Source organism: Diabrotica undecimpunctata, chromosome 5 (assembly GCF_040954645.1).
Source record: "Diabrotica undecimpunctata isolate CICGRU chromosome 5, icDiaUnde3, whole genome shotgun sequence".
Taxonomy (NCBI): domain Eukaryota; kingdom Metazoa; phylum Arthropoda; class Insecta; order Coleoptera; family Chrysomelidae; genus Diabrotica; species Diabrotica undecimpunctata.
Genome location: NC_092807.1, coordinates 37,453,811 through 37,465,362, shown reverse-complemented (window position 1 = coordinate 37,465,362; position 11,552 = coordinate 37,453,811).

Below are 11,552 nucleotides of genomic sequence, written 5' to 3'. Positions count from 1 at the left end.
TAAACTCATAATTTTTAAAAAATACATTCTTCTTCTTCAAGTGCCATCTCCGCGTCGGAGGTCGGCAATCATCATAGCTATTCGGACCTTTGAGACGGCTGCTCTGAAAAGTTCATTTGATGTACATCCGTACCACTCTCTCAGGTTGCGCAGCCATGACATTCTACGTCTCCCTATGCTTCTCTTTCCTTGGATCTTTCCCTGCATAATCAGTTGGAGCAAGGTGTATTTCTCTCCACGTGTAATATGTCCGAGATATTCTAATGTTCTTGTTTTTATTGAATTTAAAATTTCCATTTCTTTGTTCATCCTTCCAAGAACCTCTTTCTTTGTGACGTGTTCTGTCCATGATATTTTCAGAATTCTTCTGTACACCCACAGCTCAAATGATTTCAGTTTTTTTATTGATGTCGCATTTAAGGTCCAAGATTCCACTTCATAAAATAAAGTCGAAAAAACATAGCACCTCGCCAACCTAACTCTTAGTTCCAGTTTTAAATCTCTGGTACATAGAACTCTTCTCATTTTGTTGAAATTTGCTCTAGCCTTTTCTATTCTTATTTTTATCTCCTGATTGTAATCATTTGTGGAGTTAATCATTGTTCCCAGGTATGCATATTGTCCACTTGTTCGACGTTGGTTTCGTTTATTAGAAGATTCTCGTTATTTCTTTGAGTTTTCGATATTCTCATAAATTTCGTCTTCTTGACATTCATTGTTAGACCATACTCTTATACCATTGTTAGACCATAATACCATAAAAAATACATTAAAAATGCTTTAATATACAGGGTGTTCTATTTAAAAAACAAAACTTTGTTTGATTCCGTTGTTCTGACAGAACCTGTATAATCGAAAATAATTTTAAAGCGTAGACGTCTTTGATGTACATTCGTGTTTATTTATATACTTTTTAGTTTAGCCGATATCAAAGAAAGCTAAATATTTGGCGCACCCTGTATTTTAATTAGATCGGCCTGTACGCACAAAACTCTATTTAGTATTTTATCCACTACGACAGTTTATCTGGTTTGTGATCTCCCTGTACATCTGTTTTCCTCTGGGTTCCTAGTTTTTGCTATTGTCCATTCGCCTTTATAAATTGTCAGTAACATTGATAAAATCAAAGATAGTGTCACCGGGAGCCTTAGTCGTGAACTAATACTCACTCCGATACGCATCGCGCTTTTCTATTAGCCGATGGATCTGAAAAAGCAATATAGAAACATATAAATATGCGACATTTTCAACTCTCTGAATATTGAATATAGAGCAAATCTTTATCTCATGTGCAATCACCGTCTTACACAAGAACTGCTAGGATTGGAATGAGGAATTCTGCGTAGAGTAAACAACAAACGGCGCGACTACCCCTCCGCCCTTATACGTCAACTGTCGAATATCCAGCTCCTCCTCCAGCCTCCTTTTTGAGCAGGAGCCATACAATCAAAACCATCCGTAGACAAAACTTCAGAGCCCAAAATATCATTAAAACTACCTGCTCAGTCCTCTGCGGGACTACAGCCACCAACGCGTACCACCAGTAAGCACAACGCAGCGGCATATGCCGACACCAAACAAAAATAAACCACGTCCTGAAGAGGTGTCTCACCTAAAACAGGACAACAAAACCAACCACAAAGAGAAACAACCAACACAAAAAGAACAACCAGACAACGATGGACTTTCGGAAAGTCTGGTCTAGGCTCCCAAATAGGGTCTTCTGTACTATGGGATGCCGAGGCTCTGCTCCAGTTCTCCGAACACTGAGACTCTCTAGCTTGACCTGGTCTACCTTCCTCTGTGAGGCACCGTGGAAATGGATAAGTGACTGTAGTTTTCTAGGCCCGTCCTTTCTATTTGTTGATAATGGATGACCATCTTTACTGCCATTTAAAAAACTAGGAGATTTCTTAGTTTTATTCTCTGGATATCTCAATATTATCTATCAATTTGCCAATTTTGATTGTGTACTTGTTTAGTTCGGATATTGACTGCGAAGCCGACGCGACGGTTTTATTTTCGTAACCATAAACATGTTAATTGATTTTATAGAAAATATTTGTAGACTTTTTCGTAACCCCCTTTTATAACAACAAACCTTTTAATTAAAGATGTCAGAAGAAGATTTATTTAGAATATCCCTTCATTATATTAATATTTGATTGTCTAAATTCATTTTGTCTTACGTATTATCAGTTAAATCTTTAAGTGATCGATTCGACCATAACTTCATTCGTAAATCCGTTTTGACCATAAATTCATTTTATAAAACAATAAAAAACACTTTGAAAACAGTATTTTACTGTTTTAGTTAAATATTTTTTATAAATTTTAGAGCTAACTATTTTATGAAGCTTTGGTCTAATAGAATTAAATAAAGTGTTATTTTTATTTTAAAAGTTTATTTTTAAAAATAATTTCATTAATACTAGTAAAATAAAATTTATTGGTAAATAAAAAACTTATGTCTCGAAGCCTAAACCCTTTAAAAGAAAAGCTTAACTGTCACTGATGTCACTATACACTTCCAGCGATTCCTAGCAACGACTTAACTCATATATCTGTCTGAACTCGCTTATCCCAAGAACTTTTAACCAGTATATAGTACCCTAGTTTGCGTATATATTGTCAAGTAAAGGGTTATTTATTGACCGGGAAAAAACGGAAGACATGCAGATTTAAAAAATTCAGATGTCGTTTGCATATCCCCCAAAGCGTAGGCGATTCTTTATAAGGGGTGGATGTAAATATTAGTCCGGTTTATATGTCAGAAGTTTTCTCTTAATTTATTTTATTGGCATAGCTTCTATAATGAATATTTCAAATAAAAATTATACAGTATACAAAAAATCATTATATATACTCAATATTGACGAATAAAAATACCAAAGGATCTATAGTGGGCTATATTACAAACTCTAAAAAGTTAATTGAATAACGAGCCATAGAAACATATCGTAATTAAATATTTTATCGATTATACACTTAAATGCCGATAATTGGCAATTATGGGCGGTGTTATGCAATGGTAGACCAAGCAACAGAATGTTCGTTTTGTACTTATTAGTTACTAATTATTTCATGCGATAATCTTTGTTTAAATCACAGGCCAATAATGAATTTGATGTTTTAAAATAAAAATACTTTGTTTGGAAATTTTGACCTCCTGAATCCGAAACTGACATTAGTTTTTTTCTATCACTTTCCAATTTTTCGCAAATCGAGATCTTATAAAAATTCCTTGATTATACGAAAAGTTTACATATAACATTAAAAAACGGCTTTTAGTGTAAATATATATGGCACAAACAGTTGTCCAAAAATATTTTAATAAAATTCTGAATTGTGGCGTCACTGTAAAATTAGTGAGCTAGTGCAATACCGCGGCTGCACCTCTCCCAGTCGTAAATAAACGAATCAAAATCAGTTGTTTGTTTTTAGCAGTTCGAGGAGGTTTATCGCTGTGTTTCGAATTAGTGCTATTCATTTGTTATTCTATTCTTTTTTCGAGCTATGGAAAGGAGACGTTGTGTTAATAATGCAAACTGCTTTTGTTATATTTGTGGCAGATTTGTAGTTGCAATACAAAGACATAACATAACCTTATTTGTTCGTAATGCGTATAATACCTATTTTGGAGTGAAAATAGGAGAACAAGACAAATCTTGGGCACCACATATTGTATGTAAAGTTTGTGTAGAAACTTTAAGAAGTTGGACAAAATAAAGAAAAAAGTCATTTAGTTTTAGAGTTCCCATGGTGTGGCGTGAGCCACAAAACCATTCTGATGATTGCTACTTTTGCTCCTGCGATTCAAAGGGATTTAATTGTAAAAATAAGAAAAGCATTTTATACCCGAACCTAAAATCTGCTATAAAGCCTAGTACCCATACCTATTCCACTAAGGAAGTTAGAGAATGTGTTATTGTCTGATTCGGAACAGTCTGCATTTGAGTCCATAGATCCCAACGTTACTTTTAAAATGGAATAAGGACTACAACTATTTAATCAAACGGAATTAAACAATTTAATAGGAAAATTAAATCTTCCCAAAGATGCCTCAGAACTTCTAGCTTCTAGACTTCGTGATAAAAATTTGCTGGCTCCAGGTACATCAATCAGTTTCTACAGAAATCGAGAAAAGGGCCTGATTCCATATTTTACTCAAGAAGATTCTTTAGTATATTGTAGCAATATCTTCGACTTAGTTATTAAGCTAGGAGCTGCGTTTTATGAAAAGAAAGAATGGCGACTATCTATTGACTCTAGCAAAAGTAGTCTAAAAGGTGTTTTACTGCACAATGGTCTTCTGGTTTTCTGTTCACGTTAAAGAAACATACGAAAACTTTGAACTTCTCTTAAAACAATTAAATACCGAGACGATAACTGCATGTTTTGTGGAGATCTAAAAGTTCTGTGTATGCTACTTGGGCAACAGTCAGGTTATACTAAATGTGCTTGCTTCATTTGTGAATGGGACAGCCGATCACAAGATAAACATTGGACCCAAAAAGAATGGCCTACAAGAGATAACCTTACGCCAGGAAGTAAAAACATAAAACACAATGCCTTAGTTGATCGTGAAAGAATTTTATTGTCCCCTCTGCATATAAAATTAGGTTTGATGAAACAGTTTGTTAAAGCTATTAACAAAAACGAGAATGTTTTAAATACATTTGTTCCAAATTTCCCAAGCTGTCCGATGCAAAATTAAAAGAAGAAGTTTTTGTTGGTCCCGACATTAGATTTTTATGCAGAGACGAAAACTTTCAAAATTCTATGACGCTTATCGAAAAGAAAGCGTGGACTTAATTTAAAGAAGTTATCGAAAAGTTCTTGGGAAATGAAGTTTCAGACTGTGAGGACATTGTCACTTAAATGCTACAAAATTTTCGTAATCTAGGATGCAACATGAGTTTAAAAGTACATTTTTTATTCGCTCATCTAGACCAATTTCCAGGAAATCTTGGAGCTGTTAGCGAAGAGCAAGGGGAACGTTTCCACCAAGACATTAAGCAGATGGAAAGACGTTATCAGGGTAAATGGAGCGTATCCATGATGGCAGACTACTGTTGGATGCTACAACGTGATAATCCTGACAAAATCTATAGACTAATTTCTACCAAACGCAGTTTTTTGACAAAAAGGAAAAGATTTTATTAAGTTGTGCATACAAAATATGTAGTTCTCTTTATTTTGAGCATTACTCTCATCTTTAAAATATATTAATAAATGTATTTATAAGCAAATTTAGTGTTTTTTTATTTTTTAGTTTGCTAAAAGATCTTACGTGAAATAAAAAATTTGTTTGCAGATTTGGAATCAGCGCACCAAAATTATATAAAATCACTTGTCAAATTTAAAACATATTTCAAAAAATTTTTTTTGTAGACCTGTGTAATATGTGTGATGGTATAGACTTATTATTTTTTGTGATAACTGGTTTATTGGTGTGTATCTTATTAATTATATTAACTAAAATGTTGCATGGACAACTATTGCTAAATTGCACTTTTTCAAAATTTTCAAATAAAAATTACAGTACTTTTAGTAAGAAGTATTTAAAAAAATGGAAAGTATTAGTACTCTAAATTAAACTTAAATTATACAGGTATTACAAACATATAATGTAATCTTATTGTTCTTCAACTTAAAATCTAACCAACCCGAGAACTCCTCAATATCGTCTACAATGTCAGTACTTTTTAAACCTTTATAAAACGGTAGACAGTCTTTTGGAATAAACTAAAACATTGACTTAATTTCTTGCAATTTTTTTTATGATAGGCTTTCCTTGAAATCCATCAGAAAAGACAATACAGTTTTTTACACAAGACAGTTGTAGTTCCATAACTGTGGAATTCATGATTCAAACAACAAGGGTTATTGTTACAGTTGCATATATCAGTCCCCGGAGAAAGCTTTTTAAAAAATGATGCCGAATTTTCTGGTGTAAGCTCCAGCAAAGGCTGTATGTTCCTAGTGATTAAATTAAAGTCAATAAAAGCTGCAAAAAGAAAAACAAATTTATAGTGAAAAGAATGATGACGGAACATTTTGTTTATAATAAAAAATTAGAGGACTCTGTAATAAATCGTGCAAAGAGCAGTAAAGGTGAACAAGTAAACTGGTTGCAGTTTAAAATTATTCAAGCACAAAAACCAGAGCCTTCTAAAATATTTGTTAAAAGTGATTTTAAACAAAAGAAGTTGGCAAAAATTAATATTAATAAGAAAGAAAGAAAATCTATGAGAAAAAGATAGTTTGTTAGAAAAGAGCATTTGGTTAGTACCGTTGTCTACTTAGTTGCAGTCCTACAGAGAATAAAGCATTACTAAATTAGTGTCATGTCATTATTTCTATAATTATATGTCCCCCTGTTATATTTTGTTATGATTTTTTCTTGTAATTACACTTCTTCTAAATCATTTTCCCTAACCGTGCCAGTGGCTAAAAATCTTTCCATTAGTTTTTCAATAATTAAATTATAGGCAATATTTATAACAGTACTCAAATACAAGATTATACTTTTAATTTGGACATTTTTTTCATAGCACATCAGAATATTCAAATAAAACGCTTCTACGCCGTAATCTGTACCTATATATATATATATATATATATATATATATATATATATATATATATATATATATATATATATATATATATTTTCCGTCACGTAAATTATCTATCGACATTATACCTCCTACACCAGAATATTCGTCTGTTGGAAGACCACATGTATTTATTGAAAGCACCAAAATAACAGTGTCTACATTTGCCACCAATTTGTCATGATTCTGTAACGTTCTAACCGTAAAAAAAGGTCGAAAAATTTTTTGCAAATATCTGAAGCTTTTAAGACATAGGTGGAGGTTACTAGATGACGATTAGATGAAAAAGTACTTGTATTTTTACCTTGCGTTTTTTTGACGTGACAACGTCTTAAATTAGGTTGTGGCTCAGAGTCATTTAAGAAAAAGTGTAACGCCCGCTCACGTCTGTTACAGTGAGTCACCGAACGAGAGAGAGGCCCGCCGGACCGGCGAATGCCTTGCGTCTCTCTCCCACTCAAACATGATCGGTCCGCTGCGCGCGGCACTAGAGAATTAGGCGCGTTGAATCGCTAAAGTTGAAAATCGTTGAAAGTATCGTCAGCTGTGTCTGTAGTGAAAATGTGGAGTGCTTACAGTGTCCTATTTTTGGGGGGAACCACCAGTATCAGATATAATTTTAGGAAATTACCTAGGGACCTATATTCTTTTATAATATTGCTATGGATTTATCCATTTAATATTGAGCAATGATTGTAAACATTCTTTATAGTTTAAACTTCAATGAAAATTATTAACTGTGTCTAAAGACATATATGATATGAGGTATTTTACCCAAGAGTATTAAGTATAATGAATATACATAAAAACATAATTTTGTTTTCTTAGGATTTAACATTTTGTCAGCACATTATCTCAAATTCACACTTAAATCAATATGTTTTTACTATTAGGTCTGTTGAATGTTTGTTCTTTACACAAAATTTAGTCTATACTTCATATTTATTAAAGGCGGTAAAATATACATTACAATTCAGTTGTTTATAAACCACTTTCAAAGCATAAAGAACCTTTTAAGCTTTGTTTATATTATTTTGTGTATATTAATTGAGTTAATTGGAGTAGCCCACTTTGATACAAAAATACAGTCAATTTATGGATATTTCAAGGTGACAATCTAAAAAAAGCTGATTTCCTCCCATGCATTTTATTAGAAACACTTGAAATTTAAAAAAAATGTAAGACCTTAATCGTGAGATCGTGAGATTTGTCTTCAATTCGTGAGTAGATTCGTCATTTACAACAACTACAACAATAAAGGTAAATAATTGTACACTAATATTTCATTATCGTAAACTATGATTGATTGATTAATTGTTAGATTGACACAAAAGTTGAGAAACTGAGTTTATAGCGACAATTCCTTGTTCCTATTGTGCAATTTAATAATATTCATATCAATAAATATTCTACCGAGAAAAAGACGTTGTCACGTAAAATCTTCGCCCGTAAAACCGACTTTACAGGCAACCGATTTTTTTAAACAATAATTTATGGTCACAATTTGATTTTTTGCCTTATATTTTACATAAACAATATTTATGTCATTTTTTTATATTAAGAATATCTTTATTTTCCCGTTTTTAAAATTAAAATTGATAAATTATTTACGGAGATATTTGCAACAAAGCAGTTTTTTGCACTAATTTATAAATTTTGTTAATTTTTTTATTAACAAAATAAAATGTTATTTTATCATGTTATTTATATCACATAGTTTAAAAATTGCTTAATTTATTTCTCCCTGAGGCTAAATATTTAAACTATCAAACTCGCTCTATTAATGATGATAGACATACCTATTTAGCAAATTTGATAGGATTCTCTAAGACTTAAAAATATCTCAGAAGTTAAATGCATATTGCGTTTTCTTCGAAAATATTTACAAAATAAATGTTGGAAAAGGGGTATATTTTCTACTTATAAAAAATTGTAATAACTTCTATATTTTTCAAGCTACAGACTTGTACGTACAACCTTCGGATAGCTGGTAAAAAAACTCATATTAAAAAAAACCTTTTATGACCAATAAGAAGGAAATATCGGAAAATCTCCTGAATTAATTACCTAAAAATTACCTAAAATTTAGTTTATAAAATATATAAGTATTCTATGGGGGGGGGGGGTGAAAATTATTTCATCAATATTAATTCCAACTATTCCAACCAAATTGAAAATTTGGTGTAAAACCGTGTTTCAATTTGAACTTCCGATCTCGAAAAAAAAAAAAAAAACGGAGCTGAAACAGTTCCTACGTCGATCTAAGGGCTATAAGTTTCGAAAAATTGGATGACTTTTATAGCTATATTCAATATAAAGTTAAGATTTTCATTCAAAATTGTGCAAATTTTACTTATAATTTTTATAAACAATGGAGATATGATTTTTTAAAAAATAGTCCCTAACTTAGTTCCTATTGGTCGGAGAAGGTATTTTTTTTAATGTGAGTTTTTTAATATTGTTGTGAAGCTATTTTTTTGTGGCATTTTAAAGTAATTACCATTTAAATGGGAATAAGCCACAATTAAAGGTTAAAGTACGTTTATTGACGTTTCAATTTCCACTTCGGAAATCGTTCTCAAAATACAAATATATATATATATATATATATATATATATATATATATATATATATATATATATATATATACTAATGTTATTATTATATTATATATTATTATATTTATGTATATACTAATGTTTGCATTTTGAGAACGATTTCCGAAGTGGAAATTGAAACGTCAATAAACGTACTTTAATTGTGGCTTATTTCCATTTAAATAGTGAGTTTTTTAATCATGTCATCGGGGAAATTTTGCACAAATATAAACAACCGTAATTCCTCGGTGTTCAAATGTATTAATAATTTATTTTCTTAATAAAAAAATTAATAAAATAGTTCAAAAAAACTGCTTTTTTGCAAATATCTCCGTAAATTATTTATCAATTTTAATTTAAAAAACGGGAAAATAAAGACATTTTTAATATAAAAAAATGATATAAATATTGTTTATATAAGGGAATATTGTAAAATATAAGGGAAAAAACTTATTGTTTAAAAAAACGCAAGTTAATAATACGAGTACTTTTTCATCTATTCGTCATCTAGTAGCCCCCACCTATGTCTTAAAAGCTTCAGATATCTGCGAAAAGTTTTGCCCTGAAATCGATGATTTTTGCATAACCAGACTGGGCTATGGTTTATCAAATTTTTTAGACGAAATCAAAACATATATTTGTTTTTTACCCGTAAATACAAAAAAAGTTTTGCATAAATGTAACAAATATTTAGTTACTTAGCCATATGACAGATAACTGTCAGAGATCACAAAGCTCACTTATGGAGCGAAAATCTAACACTCACAACAAAGGTAGTGAATATGATTCGCGTTAATCAGGGGGTTATGGAGCGCCAGATGTTGAGTGTCTCTCTGAGAGACCGAATCCCAAGCGAAGAAATATGTCGTAGAACAAAAACATCTGACTATTTTAAAAAAAATCGCGTCACTAATATGGAACTGGGCAGAACACGTCGCCAGATTATCAGACAACCGATGGAAAAAACATATTGTCGAGTGGAAGCCAATATATGAAGCAATACGGAGCAGAGGACGCAAACCAACTAGATGGACTGCCAATCTGAAGCGTGTTAGCAGTAACTTAATGCAAACTGCCCAAAACAGAGAAATATGGAAACAGCTGAGGGAGACCTATGTCCAGTGGATAGCAGTGGACGTATACAAGTTGGTGATGATGATGATCACAAAGCGAGCAATTCATTACAACTTATGGTTACTGTAAGTATTTAAACTGTTACCAAGAGAAAAAATTCGCACATGTGTACAAGTCAAATTATGTTTATGGTGTACAATTTATTGTATGTCAGGCACATCTGGGGGGTTAACAGTTGAGGGATTTCAGCGCTTTTTTTTAAATTTTATAAAATAAGGACACAAACAGTTTTATTACAAATTTAATTTACATACTATATAAAACCATTATCAGTGTGAAATTCATGTGCACAATACACTTAATGTTTTATAAGTAACTATATTATATCTTTCAATCGGTATCACAGATCGACGTTACTGCTTACATCGAATTTGAGCAAATTAAACATTGAACAATTGGCGAAATACTAGTTCATTTGACGTTCTTTATTTAAAACTATTACTGCTTACTGGTTATTTTGTTGTGGTATTTTAAAGTAAAATAATAATGAAATAGTTCAATCGTTTTGGTGTTGTATGTTTATGACCTTTTGGTTTATATAAACTTGTTTGTTTTATTAAGCGACTGGCCTACATTTCTCAAAGCGTGGTCGATTCAATTTAAGTTATGGATATGAAGAGGGTAAGCTCAGGTTTTTTCGATGTATGGATTTGTTGTTTTCGTGAAATTAATTTTATGGTAAAGGGAATTAATAAAACTTTTCAAGCACAGTCAGTTAAACCTTCCAAAAAATGGCAGGGGATTTTGTTTATAATTGAGTTTATGCTTTTCGTTTTTTTTTTCAGTATGGATTATATATATGCTAAACATAATTTTTAAACTTAGAAGTTTTTATTAACGGTGGATAGCAGTAAAAAAATTATTAATAGTAGACGATTAAAATACGTTTGTAGTGAGCAGACTAGATCATGTAGCAATGTTGCAAACGTAGTTCTCATGACAGTCGTACACAGACATCATCCTGATACTCAACCCAATCAGGCTTAAGAAAACCTTATTATCAACAAACTGGAACAAACAGGGGCTTCTTTGGAAAGTTAGAATCAACTTTTGTGGGTCCATAAAGTAACGTTTAGTGCTGGATAAACTATGCTAACGTGTGTACCAGAAAACTGGACAGTTAACGTGGTGAGATGGGCGGTCTTAAAGAGAGAACGGCTGGTCATACAAGCGAAGGTGGAAGGCAAAAGAGAAACCGGG